The 21,370-nt window shown below is 39.3% G+C and overlaps 1 protein-coding gene and 1 long non-coding RNA gene across 10 annotated transcripts in view; both read right to left on the bottom strand.

Moving 5' to 3' along the window:
* The window catches only part of ATXN2 (ataxin 2), a 118,602-nt gene that overhangs the window by 96,377 nt on the left and 855 nt on the right, over positions 1–21,370 (bottom strand). The gene's annotated exons all lie outside the window — the stretch shown is intronic.
* Positions 14,029–20,739, bottom strand: LOC147575293 (uncharacterized). The gene is made up of 2 exons (XR_015242227.1): positions 15,761–20,739; positions 14,029–15,619 (listed from the first exon to the last, which is right to left on the bottom strand). It is a non-coding gene; the product is annotated as an uncharacterized LOC147575293 (long non-coding RNA).

Here is a 21,370-nt window from a genome sequence, read left to right on the forward strand (position 1 = left end):
ATTTAAATGTTCCATCCTCAGAAAAGCCTGTCCTGACCATATTATCAAAAGTCGCTCCCCAACCATTATTATATCACTGTTTTCATACTTTAGTAATATTTAATGAATGATAGCACTTATTATCTGAAATTCTATTATGTGTTCAACCAACTTACTTTCTGTTTCTGTCCACTTCCCACTCCCAGAATATAAACTCCATGGGGGCAAACACTTCTGTCTCCTTCACCACTGTGTGCCCAGGGCTTAACAGAGGCTGGCATACAGTAAATATTATAAATTGTTGAATAAATTAAGTATATTAAGTAAACAGTACAATTTATGTGAATTATGACAAATACCAACTAATTCGATTTGTTTATACAGTACAAAAAAACTACAGTTGTCAGGAGAAAGGACAACTAAAAACTAGAAATGTAATTCCAGCTCTTACAGTTAACTCACTTAGGTGAGTCATTTTCTTCTAACCATTTCAATTTTTTTTACTAGAAAGGGAAACTCTATTAACTAATACTCATTGAATAATGATATCCACACTGAAAAAATGAGTCAAGGCGGCAGTAGGGGGTAGGCCACGACAAACCCAAACACTAAAGCTAGGGTTTTTTTTCTTTTTAGCAAACTAAGGTGGACCAGCAACTCTAAATTCACACAACTGCCAGATTAATCCAGTCATATAATCATCTAGAACCACTGTTTCAAAACAACTACCATCCCCATAAGAACTAATTTAATTTCTCTACAACCTGATCGTCAAAATATATACAATAACCTAAGACCCTACTCTGACCCTATCACTTCCTAGCTCTGTGACCTTAACCTTGTAACTTCAGCTCATTGTGTCTCAATTTCAACATTATAAAATGGTGATAAAGTTAGTACCTTTAAACATTTTTTTTTTTTTAACATTTATTCATTTTTTGACAGAGACAGAGCATGAGCAGGGGAGGGGCAGAGAGAGAGGGAGACACAGAATCTGAAGCAGGCTCCAGGCTCTGAAATGACAGCACAGAGCCCGACGTGGGGCTAGAACTCACAGACCTTGAGATCATGACCTGAAGGCGGACGTTAACCAACTGAGCCACCCAGGCGCCCCTAAAGTCAGTACCTTTAAAAACAAGAAAAGAAAAAAAAAAAAACAGCATCTTCACATAAGGCTATAAAAAATTCAGTGATATTCATAAGGACAGCCTGGCTTAAGAACAATGCCTGGCATACGAAATAAAAGCTTGATCATTGTTAGCTAACACAATTATTTTCCTTATATTACAACACAAATTAAACTTGTAAAAAAAAAACCTCTTCATATAAAGTTTTACTTAAGAGGAAGGGATAAGGGACATGGCCATAACATAAAACCAGGCACATTGAGATATGAGCTACACCCACCAAGAGACTCAGATAAAAAGGAATTTTAGGACTCAAGTCCAGTGCTGTTCAACAAAACTTTCTATAATGATAAAAAAAAAAAAAAAAAATTCTATATCTGTGCTGCCTAATATGGTAGCCATTAAGTACACGTGACGGCTGAGCACGTGAAATATGGCTAGTGTGACTGAGGACTGAATTTTTATTTTAATTAACTTAAATTTAAATTTAAATAGCCTGGGCGGCTCAGTCAGTTAAGTGTCCGACTTCAGCTCAGGTCATGATCTCACGGTCTGTGAGTTCGAGCCCCGCATCGGGCTCTGTGCTGACAGCTCAGGGCCAGGAGCCAGCTTCAGATTCTGTGTCTCCCTCTCTCTCTGCCCATCCCCTGCTCACACTCTGTCTCTCTCTATCTCAAAAATAAATACAAACATTAAAAAAAAATTTCTTTTTAATTCTAATTTTAAATAAATAAATAAATAAATTTAAATAGCCATGTGGAGAGTAGCCACCAGCTGCAATCCTCTCCTTGAGCTTCTTCAGACACTGGCCCTATGAATCTTCGAAAGCATTCATCCCCTCCATTGCACCAGAAGTGTTTCCATGTAGTGAACTCAATGAAGTCTCTGTCCCAATGTTTTAGCCATTGGTCATTAATCTTTCCCAGGGCCTCAAAACAACTTTAATCCCCTTTCAAAGACAACAAGTGATAATGAGGAAAAGGGAACTACAGGTGAAAAAAGGTAAGCCATTTACTGATAACTGCTAAAGCTAAGTGACAGTTATGTAGGACAGCTATGTTCTATTTTTATATATGTTAAAACTCTCTATTAAAAAATTTCTCATTTGTATTTAAAAAAAAATCTTTTTTAACATTTATTCACCTTTCAGAGACAGAGAGAAACAGAGGGTGAGCAGGGGGGGCGGGGGACAGTGAGAGAGGGAGATACAGAATCCGAAGCAGGCTCCAGGTTCTGAGCCGTCAGCACAGAGTCCGACACGGGGCTTGAACCCATGAACCGCGAGACCATGACCTGAGCTGGAGTTGGACACTTAAGCGACTGAGCCACCCAGGCGCCCCTCATTTGTATTTATTTCAAACTCACTTCATTTCTTCTCTAACTACAAGGGCTTCCAAATCTGTCTCTCTGCTTTCAGCAAGTACCACCCCTCCATTTCTTCCACCACACTGTAAATCATATCTTTCTACACACACCATGTTTATAGCATCTTCTGCTTTAGCACAAACTTCCTATCCTAGAACTTCCTCTTCTCTTCCATGGCCTCACTGAAAACTACTCACCATTCCTCAAGATCCATCTCAACACCGTGGGTCTTTTTCAAGGATTTTTTCTTCACCACCCATCCAAGGCAGTCATTCCCTCCCTTCTCAGTGCTACCAGTTTACACTCTGCATGCCTGCCCTTCCTACTCTACCGAATAACCTGGAAGCAGAGAGGTTTCATTCATCTTAAGTTTTTTATTCTAATTTCAGCTAGTTAACAGTGTTAGTTTCAGAAATGTAACAGTGATTCAACAATTGTTTATCTTTTTAATTTTTTTTAATGTTTATTTTGAGACACACACACACACACAAACACAGGAGGGAGGAACAGAGAGAATCCCAAGCAGGTTCCGCATTGTCAACACAGAGCCTGAAGCAGGGCTTGATCCCACGAACCACAAGATCATGACCTGAGTGGAAACCAAGGGTTGGACACTTAACATTCTGAGTCACGCAGGTGCTCCTTGTTCATCTTTTAACTGTTCTAGTCTCACAGCTTCAAACTTACACTGAATTAATGAACAGTATACATACACAAGCTCAACAATGCTGAAGAGCATCCACTCATCCAGCACTACCCCAAACCTACCAACAAGCACTTTGCAACCTTACCTTGCTCATGCAGTTTCTACTGATTTCCAAACATGCTATAACAGTTAAAAGTTACAAACACTTACTATATGCCAGGCATTTATTTAAGCATTTTACATACATAATTCATTTAATTCCCATCATCCCCATTTCACAGAGGAAGAAGCTGAACCACAAATAAAATACCCTGCCTTATGTCACAAAGTAAGGAGGTGGTGTGCTAAACAAATTGTTGTATGACTTTGGACATGTCATTTGAAGTTTCTGCTCTTGTGTGAAACAAAGAGGATGAGTCATGATGATCTGAAACACAAGCTTCCAATTCTAAAATTCAAATTTGTGGGAAGGGAATAGGATGCCAAACAGAAGGAATACTGGTTTGTGTAAAGAAAATAGTAATTTCAGGCATTCTCCATAAAATAGTTTGAGGGAAAATGTCAATCGTTATTCTTGCAGTTAACTACAGAAAAACATGGAGTAAGTTCTCAATTAAGAAAACTAACATATGAGACAAGCTAAGTTCTACAAGAATTAATAAAAAGAAAAATAAGTGAGAATATGTTTCAATGGAAGACCTGGGCTAGATCTTAGAGGATCTAAGGAGGACAATGAGGAGAAGTATGAGGGTGTGGAAAAGCAGAAAAATGATGGAAGAGCAGGCAGGAAATGAAGGCTGAGCTTGGTACCTGCAGAGGTGATGAGAAGGAGACCATACTGATTTAAATGGACCATGCTTTGAAGAGCTGATGGAAAACAGGATCAAAAAGATAAAATGAGGCTTTATTAGCTGCCCGGCAAATGTCCTGTTTTTAAATGGCCCAGAGCTAAGAATGATTTTTACATTTTTAAAGGGCCTGTGTGTGTGTGTGTGTGCACTCATGTATATGCCAAAAAGACTGTATATGGCATGCAAAGCTTTGATTATCTGGCTCTTTAAAGAAAAAGTTTGCTAACCCCTAGGATAGATCATGGAAAGCCTTGAAGATGAAGAGGACCTTGGGCTTGGGAGCAGAGTGATTTTTGAACAACCAAAGAAGAGTTTAAGTCTAACAGCAAAAGGTAGGCTAGATTAAACTGGTGGGCAAAAAGTAATGTGTTGCAGTAATTAAAAATAAAATGTTATGATCGTCTAACATGACTGGCCCATGCAAATAACTGAACCAAGAATTTTAATTTCCCTAAAGTCAAAGAGGATAGCAACCATTTCCTCAACTATTAGTCCTTTCTGAAAGACTAATGTGTGCTGAAGTCTTATTCAGTGTGTCCTATAGCCCCAGGGCTATGCAGCCTCTAACAAGACCAAGAGAGAGTGGAGAACTGGGTTCTACACTCTTATTTTCATATAGAAATGTTAAGTGGTGTTTGGGTTCTTAGATCAAGCCACAAACACCTTCTCAACCCATGATATAGTACGATACTACTTAGTTCAAATTAATTATGGGTTACAATCGACAATCTGATAAAATAGGCAGGTGCAGAATACTAACCACCATTTATAACATTATTTCCAAACTTTGAAGAAAAAAAAAAATCACTGATTTTGGATCCAGACTCATTTACAAATAAAGAGAACTGCCAGGGCTAAGGTCTGGATAACTGAAGCCATTTTATGGCTAACAATTATAACCAAATGGTTTTCATTGATTTTTATCAGTTCTATCATAGAGCTATACTAGAAGCAGGGGAGCACAGTTACTAAAAGTTAAAGCTTTGGGGCGGCTGGGTGGCTCAGTCGGTTAAGCATCTGACTCTTGATTTCGGCTCAGGTCATGATCCCAAGGTCGTGGGATCAAGCCCCATGTTGGGCTCTGCACTGAGAGTGGAGCCTGCTTAGGATTCTCTCACTGTCTCCTTTAGCCCCTCTCCCCCCACTCATGCGTTCTCTCGCACTCTCGCTAAAGCAAAAAAAAAAAAAAAGTAAAAACAAATAAAGGATATATATATACACGTAATGCATTAGGCACAGTGTCTGAAATCTAATCGGTACAGAATAAATGGGAACTATCATTTTATAAATAGAAAGTTCGCCATAAACTGTTTCTACATCACAGATACCTAAACTTTTTTCAGAAAAATGGCTACTACTCACCACTTGGCTCAGAAATGCTAGTTTTCTCCTAATGTATTTTATATAGGAAAAAAGGTTTTATAAACAGAAGCTCTTATTTATTCTCTGACCTTTTAGACTGGGTTAAAAATATGCAGACTTCCTATAACATTTACAGACTGAATAACTAAATTCTGTCACAAATGCAAATTCTCATTTTCTTCCCCATTGTTCATCCTAAGGAGCCTCTGAACTGCAAGCTAATGACTCAAATTCCTGATAAATCAAAGTAAGAAACTAATTTTAACATTCCTTAAATCCATTACCAGTTTTCTTCTGTTCTCACTTGCATACCTTTTCAGAGATCCTAATTACAACAATATTAAGTCATTCCATCGTTGTTCCCTTGTAGCTGAGTAAATTTAAACACGTACTTACTTAGCTTCTCTGGGCCTCAGTTTCCACACAGGTAAAATGTGACAGGGCAACAGATTACCTAACAGGACTGCGTGATAATCAAGTAAGAAAAAAATACATATACTTTACTTATTTATACTTATACTAAATGAATATGCCCTAGCAGAAAAGGAAGCTCAAGGTGAGTTCCACTAGTAACTTTTCCCCCTCTTTCCTTTATGACCCTAATCAGCTTTCACAAGCTTAAACAACAAGGATTCTCAAACCTACTGATTTCTGTGGCTAGCCAGTGGCTACCCCTAAAGCATTACAAGGAGTAAACAGCAACATACTAGACTACTCAGGGCACCTAGCTGGCTCAGTTGGTTAAGCCTGCAACTCTTGATCTCAGGGTTTTGAGTTCAAGCCCTACGTTGGGTGTAGAGCTTACTTAATTTAAAAAAAAATACTGGGGAACCTGGGTGGCTCAGTGGGTTGAACATCCAACCCGATTTCCACTCAGGTCATGATCCCAGTATTGTGGAATGGAGCCCCATGTTGGGCTCTGCACTGAGTGTGGAGCCTGCATAAGATGCTCTCTCTCCCTCTGCCCCTCTCCCCAGTTCACACTCTCTCCAAAATAAAATAAACAAACAAACTAGATTACTAAAAAAGTATAGATAAGAGGGCCTATCTCTTTCAATTTGTTTTAATGTTTATTTTTTGAGAGAGAGAGAGCGCGAATCAGGGAAGGGCGGAGAGAGAGGGAGACACAGGAATCCTAACCAGGCTCCAGGATCCAAGCTGTCAGCACAGAGGCTGATTCGGGGCTTAAACTCCCAAACTGCAAGATCATGACCTGAGTCTAAGTCAGACGCTTAAGCGCCCAGGCACCCAAAGAGGGCTATCTTCTGATGAAACCAGTATGTTTTCTTCTCCTTATCTAAAAGACTGCTTTCCAATATTTTATAAGATAGAAGCAAGCATCAGCAACTCAAACATATTATGAGGGAGCAGTTTGAACTTTCTGCCTTGTCTCCCTCCCCTACTCCAGGAAGGAAGAGACTTCATCTGGCTTGTTCTCTACTGTATCCCCAGAACCTGACAAACAGGAAATACTCAAAAGAATAGTTTAACTTTGGTATGCCTATAAAACAAATATCATGTTCCTTGACAGCAAACTCATCTGCTTAACAATGAAACCAAGGCTCATACAGTCAATACACAATTTATCACTTACTATGCTTGTTAAGTTATACTAGGGACTTGTCTCTGTCCTCAAGATGCTCTAAAATAAACCTAGAAGGCAATGCAAATACAGAAACTTTTACTTCCAAACAAGTGAGATCACAAATAGTTTCTTTTCACCCAAGAGGATATATAAATGGCGAACAAGCACAGGAAAAGAAGTTCAATATCATTAGGTATCAAGGAAATGTAAGTTCAAACCACAATGAAATACCAATACACAGCCACTAGAATGGCTGAAATTAAAGATTAACATACCAAGTATTGCCAAGAATTAGAGCAATTAATAAAAATCCCATACACGGCTGAGGGGAAAAATAGGACAGGCATTTTAACAAACAGTTTGTCAATTACTTTTAAAACTAAAGTGTCGGGGCGCCTGGGTGGCGCAGTCGGTTAAGCATCCGACTTCAGCCAGGTCACGATCTTGCGGTCCGTGAGTTCGAGCCCCGCGTCGGGCTCTGGGCTGATGGCTCAGAGCCTGGAGCCTGTTTCCGATTCTGTGTCTCCCTCTCTCTCTGCCCCTCCCCCGTTCATGCTCTGTCTCTCTCTGTCCCAAAAATAAATAAAAACGTGGAAAAAAAAATTAAAAAAAAAAAAAATAAAAAAAAATAAAACTAAAGTGTCATACAACTCAGCAATCCCATTTCTATGTATTTAACCAAGAAAAATGAAATCACTATGACCACACAAAATGTGTACACAAATATTCATAGCAGCTTTATTCATAATAGCCAAAAACTGCAACTTGTCCAACACCTGATGAACAAAACTGGGAAAGAGGGGCGCCTGGGTGGCTCAGTGGGTGGAGCATCTGACTTCTGCTCAGGTCATGATCTCGCAGTTTGAGAGTTGGAGACCTGCGTCGGGCTCTGTGCTGACCACTCCAAGTCTGGAGCCTGCTTAGGATTCTGTATCTCCCTCTCTGCCCCTCCCCTGTTTGTGCTCTGTCTCTCTCAAATATAAAATAAAACACACACACACACACACACACACACACTATGGGGAAGAAAGTACTATTACACGCAGTAACACAAAAGAATCTCAAAGCATTATGGTATGTGAGAGAAGCCAATCACAAAACGCTTGTATTCTGTATGGATCCATCTGTATGACATTCTAGAAAAGATAAAACTATGATGACAGGAAAAAGATCAGTAATTGCCAGGGTTAGAGGAAGGGGAATGACTGATAAAAGGCACGAGGAAACTTTATGTAGTGATAGTATAATTATGGTGGTGGCTCCAAGACTTTAAGTTTGTCAAAACTCAAGAGCTATACGCTAAAAAGGGGGAACTTTATGTAAATCATATTTTAATATATCTAATTAAAAATATAATCTACCACAACAAGGATTAACTAAATCTACCACAATAAGGATTAACTAAATCCTGTCTAGCAATCTGAACTAAATCACAGTGCACTGAACAACAAATTTTTTTTAAGTTTCTTGTGTATTATCCATGTGTCTGGACAGGAGGACCACATATGAACATTCCACTAGGCATCATTTCCCAAAAGATAACTTTCTCTGAAGAGCTTCTCCGATACCATGGGAGGCAGCCCAGACCCTACATGCAAGGACTGTGTGTCGGGGGCACTATCTGCAAGTCTTGACTGGGGTTCCAGCAGTAGCACCGTCACTATGTTAGCCTTCTCCCAAATTAGCACCATTAGCTGCGAACTTCCAGGTTCTTCCATCTCATCTATTAATTCTCTTTATCTTTGGTGGATTATTACTGACTAGACGTGGTACTTTTTGTTCTCTCTCCTTCAGAATAACCCATCCTGTCCCAACCCATCATTTTCCTAATACTCTATTTTTTTCATCTCTCATCTTTTTCAATTTTAAGAAATCTCTCACCCAATTGTGAGGCTTGAACTCACCGCCCTGAAGTCAAGAGTCACATGCTCCTCTGACTAGGGCAGCCAGTGCCCCAATCTCTCATTTCCACCATAGTTAAATGTGTTCTTCCGACCGGCACTGCCAATACTGCTGCTGCACTTGCTGAATGAAAATGACAGCTTTAGGAATAATAAACTAAGTTTAAACACAGTAAACACAGAAAATTTACAAATAACAGGGATGGTGGACTATGAAATGAACATAAACAACCAGGAAAAAAACCCAAAACACCTCACTTCTGTTCTAGGAAGTAGCTTTGCTCCTATCTGAGTCCATTCTAAGGAGAAAGTTTGTGAGGGGAGGAGTTGCTACACTTAAATACAAGGCCCTGTGTGTTCAATACCACAGGAATGACACCTGCCAAAAAAGCTACATCAGCACAGGAGGAACCACATTTTCCCAAGGTACATACAGTGAGACACTACAAGAGAAGATCTGGGCTGAGCCATTAAAGACTATGTTTAAGAGGATGAAGAGGACTACACTGGCATAATCTGCTTTACCTGGGGAATAAATACAGTGTACACAATCTGTAAAGGGACCTGGCTATCAGGCCAAATAGTCTGGATTTGATTCAGCTAATAATGAGAGCCGCTAAAAGTTTCTCAGTAGAAATGGAACATAATGAAAATGTTTGGGGAAGAGTCTTAGGGCCGTGGAGTATGGATGAAGTGTCTGGACATAGAGAGACCAACTGGGATGCTTGCTAAGCTACAGTGAGTAGATACCCTCTGGCGCCCATGATATAAAGACTCACCTCACCTCCTTCTCTATCCACATTTCTTCCCCAAGACTAAATGAAATCTCAGAATGCTCTACATAACACTCTAATCAATCAGAATTGGCATACAAAGTGAAACCTACTTGCCATGTAGGATAAGGATCGGAACAGGATAGTCACAGAAGAAAGGAAAGGAATGACTGCTAGAAACACTACAGAGGAACTTCATTTAAAAGGACTCAAGAGGGAAACAAAAATAATACAAAAACAGGGAGGGGGACAAAAGAGATTCATAAATATGGAGAACAAACTGAGGGTTGCTGGAGGGGTTGTGGGTGGGGGGATGGGCTAAATGGGTAAGGAGCCTTAAGGAATTTACTCCTGAAATCATTGCTTCACTATATACTAATATGGATGTAAATTAAAAAAAAAAAGTTAAATTATTTAAAAAAAAAAAAAAAAAAAAAGGACTGAAGAGGGGTGCCTGGGTGGTTCAGTCGCATAAACACCCGACTTCGGCTCAAGTCATAATCTCATAGTTTGTGAGTTCGAGCCCCGCGTCGGGCTCTGAGCTGTCAGCACAGCTCAGAGCCCGGAGCCTGCTTCAGATTCTGTGTCTCCGGCTCTCTCTGCCCTCCCCTGCTTGCACTCTCTGTCTCTCTGTCTCTCTCTCTCTCTCTCTCTCTCTCAAAAATAAACATTAAAATTTTCTTTCAAATAATAAGTAAATAAATAAATGAATAAAAGGACTGAAGAGGGGCACCTGGGTGGCTCAGTGGTTAAAAGTCTGACTCTTGATCTCGGCTCAGGTCATGAACTCATGGTTTGTGGGTTTGAGCCCCACATGGCTATGCACTGGTGATGTAGAGCCAGCTTGCAATTCGGTCTCTCCCTCTCTCTGCCCCTCCCTCACTCATTCTCTCTGAGACTCTTTCTCAAAATAAATAAACTAAAAACAAAGGACTGAAGAAAAAAAATAATAAAAGGACTGAAGAGACACTTTCACTTGAAACATATGAAACAAAACAAAAAAGAACAAAAGTAGAGTAAAAGCTTTGCTAACTGAAAAACTTAGACAATGATTTTTTTCTGGATAGATGGATCTCTTCTTACATTACTGAATAAATACCAAATTTTGAAAACAAGTCTTAAGAAATCTTATTAGTACCACTATTTGTACACCTGAAACTAACACTGCATGTTAACTAACTGCAATTTAAATAAAAACTTAAAAAGAAATTAAAAAAAAAAAAGAAATAGATTTTATTAGAAAGAAAAGGGAACAAGATTCTAAAGCCAGCCATGCAGCCAATGATGGGAGAACTCTAGCAAATAAGCTCTGTGGCCTTAGTTTCCTCACATGTAAAGAAGAATGAGAACTAAAAATCCACCAGGGCCACTTCCAACTCCAAATCTGTATAATTCTAAACAACTGAGACCTGAGCACCTGGGTGGCTCAGTCAGTTGAGTGTTTGACTCTTGATTTCTGCTCAGGTCATGATTATTCCAGGGTTGTAATATCAAGCCCCATGTGGGGCTCTGCACCGGGCAAGGAGCCTGCTTAAGATTCTCTCTCCCTGTGCCCTCTGTCCTTCCCTCCCCCTACAATCTTTCTAAAAAAAAAAAAAGGGGGGGGGGTGTCTGGGAGGCTCAGCTGGTTGAGCATCCAACTCTGGTTCAGGTCATGATCTCACGGTTCTTGAGTTCAAGCCCTGAATCAGGCTTTGCATTCAGTGCAGAGCCTGCTTGGGATTCTCTCTCCCTCTCTGCCCCTGTCCCCCACCCACCTCTCTCAAAACAAACAAACAAACAAACAAACATACCAAGAGTTTACTATGTACCAAGAATGGAATGTAACAGAAATTTAGTAATCTCACTTTTTAAGGTACTCTTTTCCCCTTTTAATAAAGAAACAGAGCACAAGAGTGAGTGACTTGCCCCAATCATTCAAACACCTCACCTACAGCCAAGCACTGCTCCAGAAGATTGGTACACAGTAGCAAACAAAATCAAGTTTCTGCCCACACAGAGCTTAAATTTTAGTTACCAAGGGGTAAGCCCTGATTCTACCCTAGACTGAAGTTACCAGATTAAATAAAGGATGCCCCATTAAATCTGAATTTCAGATAAATGAATAATTTTGTCCCATGCAATGTGGGACACACTATACTTTAGTATTAGTCACTGTTGATACAAGTTCAGCTGAGCATCCTATATTTTTATTTGCTAATTCTGGCAACCCCAGCTTAGATATAACTACAAAACCCTTCCTCAATCCTTTTACTGTATCTCAATGTCTCTAATCAGTGACATCAACAAAGTATTACATTGTACATTGTAATACAGTATATACACGTTAACTCAAACAGAAGTTAACGATGTAATGCATTCTAGTATCTTCTACTCTTTTTCATTTTTCTAAAAATGCTTGTCATGACCCACTAGAGTGATTTTACACTTTATTAAGGGGTCATGACCTACAGTTCGAAAAATATAAAAAGCAATTTAACTTTGTCTTAGGTCACTATTATGAGCACATCAATTAACAACACTGTGCTATGAAATAGTAATGATTCGTCTACTAAGGCATAGAATTGTAACTAAAAGCCAAATGAAATATTCTTTAGTTCTCATGTCTGTTTTTTGTAATTCTCTCATCTCTTAACTTTCTGTCATGCTATTTTTATTTCTCACTGCTGTCACTGTGTTTGCCTCTAAAAGTTTTGCCTTTCTATTGCTGGCAATGTGTAAATCATGTAAAGTAAAAGCAAGTAAACTCTGAAAGAGGCCATGAAGAACTCGTCCTTTCTACAATCTCCACAAGCTTCAATGTAAAAACTGTAGGTCTTGTCTTTACTTAATTATCAAGTATATTTCAGTAATGAAAATAACTACACAATCTCCACAAAAAAAGTTTTTGAGACCCAAAAGAAAAATGCACAATTTAGTACAAAACTAGCTTTTTCTTTAACTAAAACTATAATCAAGATTAATTTTGACTATTTACAAAGATTACTGCTAAAAATATTGTTTGATTCATAAAACGCATTAAGAACATAGAGGCAATCAAAAGTATTTGACCACTGACAAAACTGTTAGATAAAGCATCTCATGGTAATATTCTTAAAAGAATACAACATTCTGAAGTTTCTATATACTTAATAAAAGTAAGTCACATTCATTATTACATCACCGACAAGTTTCATACCACAAACTGATGGGATTTACAAAGACACCATCATAGAATTCCATTTTATCCAGTTCCCAAAATGCAGTTAGCTATTAAACGTGGTATGAAATTGTTATTTTACAGCCACTTCAAGGCTAATACTATAAGCAATTCACATTAGAATATTTTTAAACTAAAAGGGATACCAGGGGCGCCTGGCTAGCTCAGTCCGTGGAACATGCGACTCTTTAATCTCAGGGCTGTGGGTTTGAGCCCCAAGATGGGTGTAGAGATTACTTAAAAACAAAACCTTAAAAATATAAAAATAAATAAGGGGCACCTGAGTGGCTCAGTCAGTTAAGTGTCTGACTTCGGCTCAGGTCATGATCTCAGGGTTTGTGAGTTTGAACCACAAGTCAGGCTGTGCTGACAGCTCGAAGCCTGGAGCCTGCTTCAGATTCTGTGTCTCCCTCTCTCTCTTCCTGATCAGCATTCTCTCTCTCTCAAAAATAAATAAATATTAAAAAAAAGTCTAAAAACGTAAAAATAAATTAAAAGCAATTTCAGGGGTGCCTGGGTGGCTCAGTTGGTCCAGCGTCCAACTTCAGTTCAGGTTCTCACAGTTCTCACGGTTCATGAGTTCAAGCCCGAGAGTTCATGCAAGCCCCACGTCAGGCTCTGTGCTGATAGCGTGGAGCCTGCTTTGAGTTCTGTGTCTCCCTCCTTCTCTGCCCCTACCCCACTCATGCTCTTTCTCTCAAAAATGAATAAACTTTAAATAAAAACAAAATTTTTTTAAGGAATTTCAGATTTTCACGTGACCACAACTGAAAATAATTTTCAGCAAACAAAACCTGAGGTTAATAGTTTTGACAAATTTTCATAAGCAACCCCAGACTCGTAATACCAAGCCATTAAAAATACAACCAAGGACTTAACATTTAAGTCGATTTCATACCACATATGCACAAAATTACACGTATTTTTTAAAAAGATAAAGAACCAGACCTATTTTACTGAGCCAAACCTCAAGGTTACAAAAAGATATCTTGAAGGTCAAGGACTGCCTGTGGTTGTCGCATTCTGTAAAATGCACAGCATGATCTTGTTTACGTCTAGGTCTGTGTTTATTTAAAGAGAGGGATATAATAAAATTCTACAAATAAGTTGCTTTGGGCAAGTCCCCTAACTTTTCAAAGCTTAGGGTTTTTTCCCTTCCACTTTAAAATAAGATTTTCTGTTATTTCTTCATCCTCCTCTAAAATTCTAGAGTTTTAGAAGAGAAACATTCTTTTAAGCATATTTATTTATTTATTTTGAGATATAGAGAGAGTGTGAGCTGGGGAGGGGCAGAGAGAATCCCAAGCAGGCTCTGCAGGGAGCCCTGCCTTGGGGCTGGAAACCTTTAGGTCATGAGCTGAGCCAAATCAAGAGTCAGATACTTTACCAACTGAGCCACCCAGGCGTGAGGGAAATATTTTAAAAGACAATATATACTGTTGAATCCAAAACAGTATGTACCATTTGATTCCATCTTGTTTATCATATATATGTTTATAAAAAGTCTGAAAAGATGAACTCCAAACTTCCAACAGTAGCTACTCAAAGAAAGATTGTGGATGATTTTAAAGAAGTTTGGGCTTTCTTTTTGATTCTCAGCAATCTTTTCTACAATGAGTATATACAACTTACTATTTTTCAAATTATAAGAGGCAGAACTTTCAGATATAAATGAGGCAGTACCTGTAACAAGATTGTTTCTCTACTAATTTCAAGAATAAATCTGTTCTGGGGTGCCTAGGTGGAACAGTTAAGTGTCCAAGTCTTGACTTCAGCTCAGGTCATGATCTCATGGTTCATAAGATTGAGCCCTGCATCAGGCTCTGTACTAATAGCACAGAGCCTGCTTGGGATTCTCTCTCCTTCCCTTCTCTCTTTCTCTCACAAAATTAAACAAACAAACAAACAAACAAAAAGACTAAATCTATTCTGTTGAGTCAACATGGATGAACCTACAGGGTATTATGCTAAGTGAAATAAGTCAGAGAGAGAAAGACAAATACCATATGATTCCACTCTTAAATGGAATCTTGAAAAAAATGAATAAACAAAAAGCAGAATCAGAACTATAAATATAGAGAATAAACTGACAGTTCCGGGGGGAAGGGGGGGGAAATGAAGTCAGTCACAGGAATAAAAAGAGCATAAGGAAAACAGTCGATATTTTAATAGTGATGCAATGGGACAGATGGTAGCTATACTTGTGGTGAACATAGCATAATGCATAAACATATCAAATCACTAAGTTGTACACCTCAAACTAATGTGACATTATGTGTCAACTATGCTCCAATTTTTTTTTTAAAAAGGTAAAAAAAGAAAAAGAAGAAACCTGTTCTGGACACTGGTTCAAATACATCTCTTATCTCCGTTATACTCAGGCAGCTTAAGATCCCCTGTAGATCAGCGACCACATTCTCTACAAATCTTCCTATCACAAAGTATGAAATTTTATACATATATTAAATATATATAAGAGATATAAAAATCTCTTGAATTAATTGGCGTTTTAAATAACAGGGAAGTGGTTCATGACACCACTGCCTACAAAACTGCAAATCTGCTTTGTTTGGCAAGCACCTCAATGGAAAATACTACTATTGTACGAAGAACATTCAAAAGCATAAGACATTCTTTTTGAGTAGAAAAATATACTTTAAGGATATCAGAAAACACATTAAGATACAGCTCGAACTTCTCCCAAGCATAAGTAATGCAAGGAAACGTTAGGAGTTCAAAATTAAAATTCTGAACGTTAAAATTCTAGATTAAGATGCTACAACCTTTCAAAGGCTTGATACCAGCTTCACATTCACTGATGAGTAAATTTTCTGACAAAAACATCCCTATTTTTTTTTTTTAACGTTTATTTATTTGTGAGACAGAGAGAGACAGAGTATGAACAGGGGAGGGTCAGAGAGAGAGGGAGACACAGAATTGGAAATAGGCTCCAGGCTCTGAGCTGTCAGCACAGAGCAAAAACATCCCTATTTTTTAAGACTAACATCTAAGGAAGCAAAAAGACCTCAAGAGGAAAGAGCTTTCTACTTTTTTTATTTTAGTAACACTCTTGCTAAAAAAGACCACTGTATTGACCTAAAACATTGGTAGGGTAACAGTCATAGATGACCCAGATACGCTTCACAACAAACCAAAAACCAAACAAACAGAAACAAGTACTTCCACTTAAAAAGATACAGTAGCAGACAGGCCTGTTAATAAACTCTATTTACATGTCCACCAAAGTTGTCACGTTCATTTGAAATAGCTACAAAATCAGGGTTTTGTTCAGGCTCAACTCTTTATAGGATACCAAAATACTATCACTACCCAAAATAGAAAATTTTAATTCCAGGGAAAAAAATCTTCTAAAAAACTTAACACCTTTTTCAAGGTATAAAAACACACTTTGCTCGGGGCACCTGGGTGGCTCAGTCAGTTAAAGCATCGGACTTTGGCTCAGGCATGATCTCACCGTTTGTGAGTTCAAGCCCTGCATCAGGCTCTTGAGCTGACAGCTTGGAGCCTGAAACTTGCTTCTGATTCTGTGTCTTCCTCTGTCTGCCCCTCCCCTGCTCACCCTCTGTCTCTCTCAAAAATAAACAAACATTTAAAAAAATTTTTTTAATTAAAAAAACAAAAACAAAAACACTTTGCTCTTGTCTAAGGAAATCCTCAGCATCCCAGAGACTGGAAAGCAAGTGCTTTCTGGTGAATGCACTAACCTGCCGTCCTGGACCTGAGCTGTGGCCTCCAGCCCAGCTATCCCTCTCCTGCAGACTTGGCTTCCCCCACAGCCATTTCTCTGTTCTAATGGAGTGTTGCACAGCCTTTAGTCAATTGGAAACGTTTGTAGCAAGAACCAAAGACCGGTTTTCTCTCTGACATCTATGAATGCCTTAACCTCCTTTATTCTACATTCTTAAGTCCTAGTTAAGTATTCTTTTGAGGAGGAGCAGGGGAAGGGGCAGAGAATCCCAAGCAGGCTCTGCTCTGGCAGCTCAGCCCACCTCAGCCCAATGCAGAGGATCATGACCTGAGCTGAAACCAAGAGTTCACATGCTTAACCGACTAAGCCACCCAGGCACTGCAGTGCCCTATTAGCCTTACATCTCTCAACGGTGAAACAGTTCAATGAAATAAGAAATAACCAGGAAAAAATAAGAATTACAAAATAAAAACACACTTTGCCATGGTAAAAGTAAATTCTAACACAGCTATAGGACCAAAAACAATTTTTTTTTTTAAAAATCAGTTCCTCCTTTAAGTCAAAACATACGGCTATTGAATAGTTATGAGTTAACATCCCCTGTGTAAAATTATAACGGTCTAATTAGACATGGAAAATACACCATGAAGGTTTTGACTTTTCAAATGCAGTATCTTTAAGCAACTACAGGATTACTTTTTTGACAAAGATAGACAATTTGATGTAGGTGTTTGCCCAACTTAAAAAGTGTATTTTTTCTCTAGGTACTGAGAATGAAAATTAAGCCAATTAGGTTAAAATAAATAAGCCCAGTAGAAAACCAAAAATGTACACCTTTCAATAAATAGCCTTCTATAGCTCACCTCTGATGACCTAAATGCCAATTAATTTTTTTTGGTCCAACTACAAATTTCGTTATTATCAATACACACGTAAAAGAATGAATAAAGGATGATGCAGTTTAAACCTTATAAATTACAAATGGGGCCATATGACTAATTAATCTAGATCAAAAGCAAATGGCTAACTACCTCACCTTCAAAACTTTGTTCAAATGTTACCTGCTCAAAGAAGCCTTGCCAACCCATTTAAAACTGCATCCCACTTCCTTTCCCCACATTCCCATATTATACCCTTAATCTGCTCTCCTCTAATCCCCCATAGCTCCTACCTAATATCAGATCTAGTGTGCTAATTTAATGTCTCCTGTTTATTGTCTGGTTCATTACATTAAATTGTAAACACCAGAAAAGCAGCTATCTTTGTTTTATTCACTGGCATATCCCAAGCACTTATAACTGCCTGTACGTAGATTTTCAATAATTTTATGTGTTCAATGATGTCAAAGTTTTTAGGCTCTTCTAAGAAATATTTTAAAAGACGAGTATCTTGCAAATATTTAAGTGGAACATGATGAAAAATTACACTATGTTGCAGCATAATTTCCAAGTTGCAATGCCTTCAGAGAAAGAAGCAATGAAAGTACTAAGCTGAAAATTACTAAAATAAGTTTTTATTCACATTTAATCCTGTATCCAAAGAAACTGTAATGTTATATTATTTAGGATTGGGAATGGGGTAACAGAATTGTAAACCCATTATTTTTTTAAATAGGGAAGAAAATGTGGGAGTAGAAGAGATATGGGTTAGCCAGTGATAATTCCCAATAGTGCCATGAAATTATATAAAAGTTAACAAAGATAGCTTGGTCATTGGCTAACAACTAATAAAAAATACTTTTAGATGAGTAAGGGAGATTAACAACAACAAAAGCTTCAGAACAAGTTTCTCAGAACTTTCATTCCTCTACTTAGTAACTGAGTCTTTAGAAGTATGAGCACAATAGATAAACCATGTATCCTCATTAGTGTTAACAGTTACTGTTTTCAAAGCATCTTCCCATATATTATTTCATTAAGTCCTCAGAGAAACCAAATTCAAACTCAAGTATAAATAATCAGGTAGCTAACAAAAGCACTTAATAACGTATTCACTTGACAGTAAGTGCAACTTTTCCCTTGAAAATCCCCCACAGTGTTTGACAAAGAAACCATTCTATAGAAGAGCCACCTTCTTGGCAATGGAAACTAATACAAGTCTTCTGAAGAGTAATATGGCACAGCTAGCAAGAGCCATAAAAATCTTGAAGCCCTTTGACCTAGTAAAAACCACTCCTGGGAACTTTCTCTAAGGCAATAATTAGACTGAAGCCAAAAGCTATTAGTATAAAGATGTTTACTGCACCACTATCTAGCATAGTAAAGGTGGAAACCCAAATTCCAACAATAGGAGAATGGTTAACCAAAAACCTAAAAAAAGTTTGTAACACAATGCTAAGGAGAAAAAAACAACACAAATAACATACATAATCGCTAAAGCCACATAAACATGAAAATGTAAAAGGCAAAAATAAGAATTAGATTAATGCAGACTTTAATATCATGGGTATGTTGTTCTAATATAAAACCACCTTCTAAAACATACATGACAATTTAAGACAGAATAAAATTTTGAAAGCCATGAAAATCCACTATTCAAGTTAAAAAAAAAAAGTCAAATATGATGAAATGTTATTTAAAGACGACATGTGAATTTCTAGACATTCAAGAATATTTTACTACTTTTCAACATGTCAAACCCAAAGCTGCATTTTCTTTCCTCACCTTTGGCCCCAGATACGTATTTTAACTGCTGATACACACAAATGTAATGTGAGGAGACTCTAGAAATTGTAATTAATTTACAAAGAACCCAGGAACAATAGTTCAAAATCAAAAGGAATTCTACAAGTACCTTTAAAATCCTGTATAAGAATAAAAACATCTCTTACCTATCAAAATGAGTTAAGGGCCAGAATCTATGTCTCAAATAAAAGAACTTAAAGCAAGGAAGAATTTAAATTAACCTTGGATGTTCGTCAAGCCTCAAGAAACAGAAAAAGATCTTTGGTACTAAAACATTCCATATTTTTTTGATCACTTAAGCCACTCCGGAACAAATTCTTTATTATTAAATTTTTAAGCCTAAGGAGAGCTGATGCAACTTAAAAGCGTAAGTATTATTTTTCAATTATTTGAACAAGCTGAATATATCTGCCAAATTTCTGAGACCTAAGAAGAAAAAAAAGATACCCTTTTCAATAAAAATTATGTACAAAATTTTTCCGTTTTTCACCACGGATGCCAGTGAAAAAGGGAAACGGAATTACAGAATCCTAAGTGAAAGAGCTGGGAAAATAAGCACTTCATCTGAACTAGCTGGACTAGGTTAACGTTTGTGGGTGGTTCAGAGAAGGGGCGACTCCGGGTGTGTGGGTAGGGTAGAAGTAAGAAAACCAATGTTGGCCCTTCCCCCTCCCTAGAAGGAAGCACAATTCCTTAAAAATCAGCTCTGATTCATCTTGACGGATAACTTCTCCTATCATAAATGAGAATTCTTTGGAAATAGATTGCTGAAAACCTGTTTTCAAAAAGAAAACTCAGTGCGTGAAATTTAAAAAAAAAAAAAAAAATCCTCTTACCCCACCTTCTAAAGCCCAGGATGTCTGTCTAGGGAGGACCCTCGTCGTCGAATCTGCCAACCCCGCCTAGGCCTAACGAAGGCACGGTAGTGCCGGCAACACGGATGGGCTCGGGGCACAAGGGAAATGGTCTTGCGTGCCCTTGGTGAGCTCTGGCGGCACTCCCCAAGTTAAGGACACTGGCCACAATGGAATGGAGTCTATTGACATTTGCTGCCCCGTTTGAACACTAAGCATTTTTTCTTAGTTCGTGAAACACGAACTGACAACCACCCCCCCCCCCCAACACACACACACCCCCAACAGGCCTTCCCGTACAAACACACCCTCCGGAGTCAGACCCGGTTAACTGAGACAACATAGAGATCCTAGTCCCTACCACAAACCTAGGTGCATGGTGGGGGAAAGGGGGAGACGACGCAAGTAAACACCTGCATTTCTGCCTTTAGGAACCCCACCACGTCCCCAGCTGCAATCCCTCTCCGCTCGAAATTTCAAAAACTGGGGTGAGGGTTGGGAAAAATGCACCGTGCCCGCTCCCTGCCACCCACCACCATCCCCTTATGTCCCCAATCTGGCCTGGACTTCTGACGCACGCCTGGGTCCGGCCCTCGCCCACCGCTATTCAAAGGCGCCTTCTCCTCGGCGGCCTCGAAACAGCAATGCGGATCGGCCACCACCCGCGGCGGAGAGGCCTTGCGGGGGAAGGAGGGAGGCCGGGAGGGGGCCGGGCACTCCCCCACCCCTTCCTCAGGTGGGGGAGGGCGGAACGCTGCGGGAGACTGCACGGAGCCCGACGATTCCAGAGGCGTCCGGGAGCCCCCGCCACCGTGTTAGATTTAAATGCGGAGGGGTGCGGGGGGCCACTACCCGCCTCAATCCGGTTCTTCGACCTTTCCCAGGGCAGAGAGTGGGGGTGCTTAGGGGCGCTTCACAGACCCTACTGATTCCAGATGAGCCCCGTGGCTACCCCTTTAACGGACAGGGGGGACGCTGCCCTAACTTTCCCCCCTCCCTCGTTATTCCCCAATGGGGGAGTTGGCAAGTTTCGAGAGACTGAACCAAAACCTAAAGACCATTCCACGTTAATATTTAAACCGCGGGGTGGGGGCGCTGCCCAAGCATCCCCTCCATGTTGGGGTTAAAGGAGGAACAGAGACTGACAAATGCTGAGACCTGTGAATCCCTCCCAAACACTTAAATGGAGAGGGGGAGGCTGCCCAGTCCTTCCATCTTGACCGTTTGGGGGAGGGGATGGGGATGTTGCTGGAGACTGGACACGACCTGACATTTCCGGAGGGATCCCGCAGCGGCCCCCACCCAAACCCCCGGGCTCCAGAGGGGAGTGGGAGC

This window comes from Puma concolor, chromosome D3 (assembly GCF_028749965.1).
Source record: "Puma concolor isolate L17-30 chromosome D3, mPumCon1.1.hap2, whole genome shotgun sequence".
NCBI classification, from domain to species: Eukaryota; Metazoa; Chordata; class Mammalia; order Carnivora; family Felidae; genus Puma; species Puma concolor.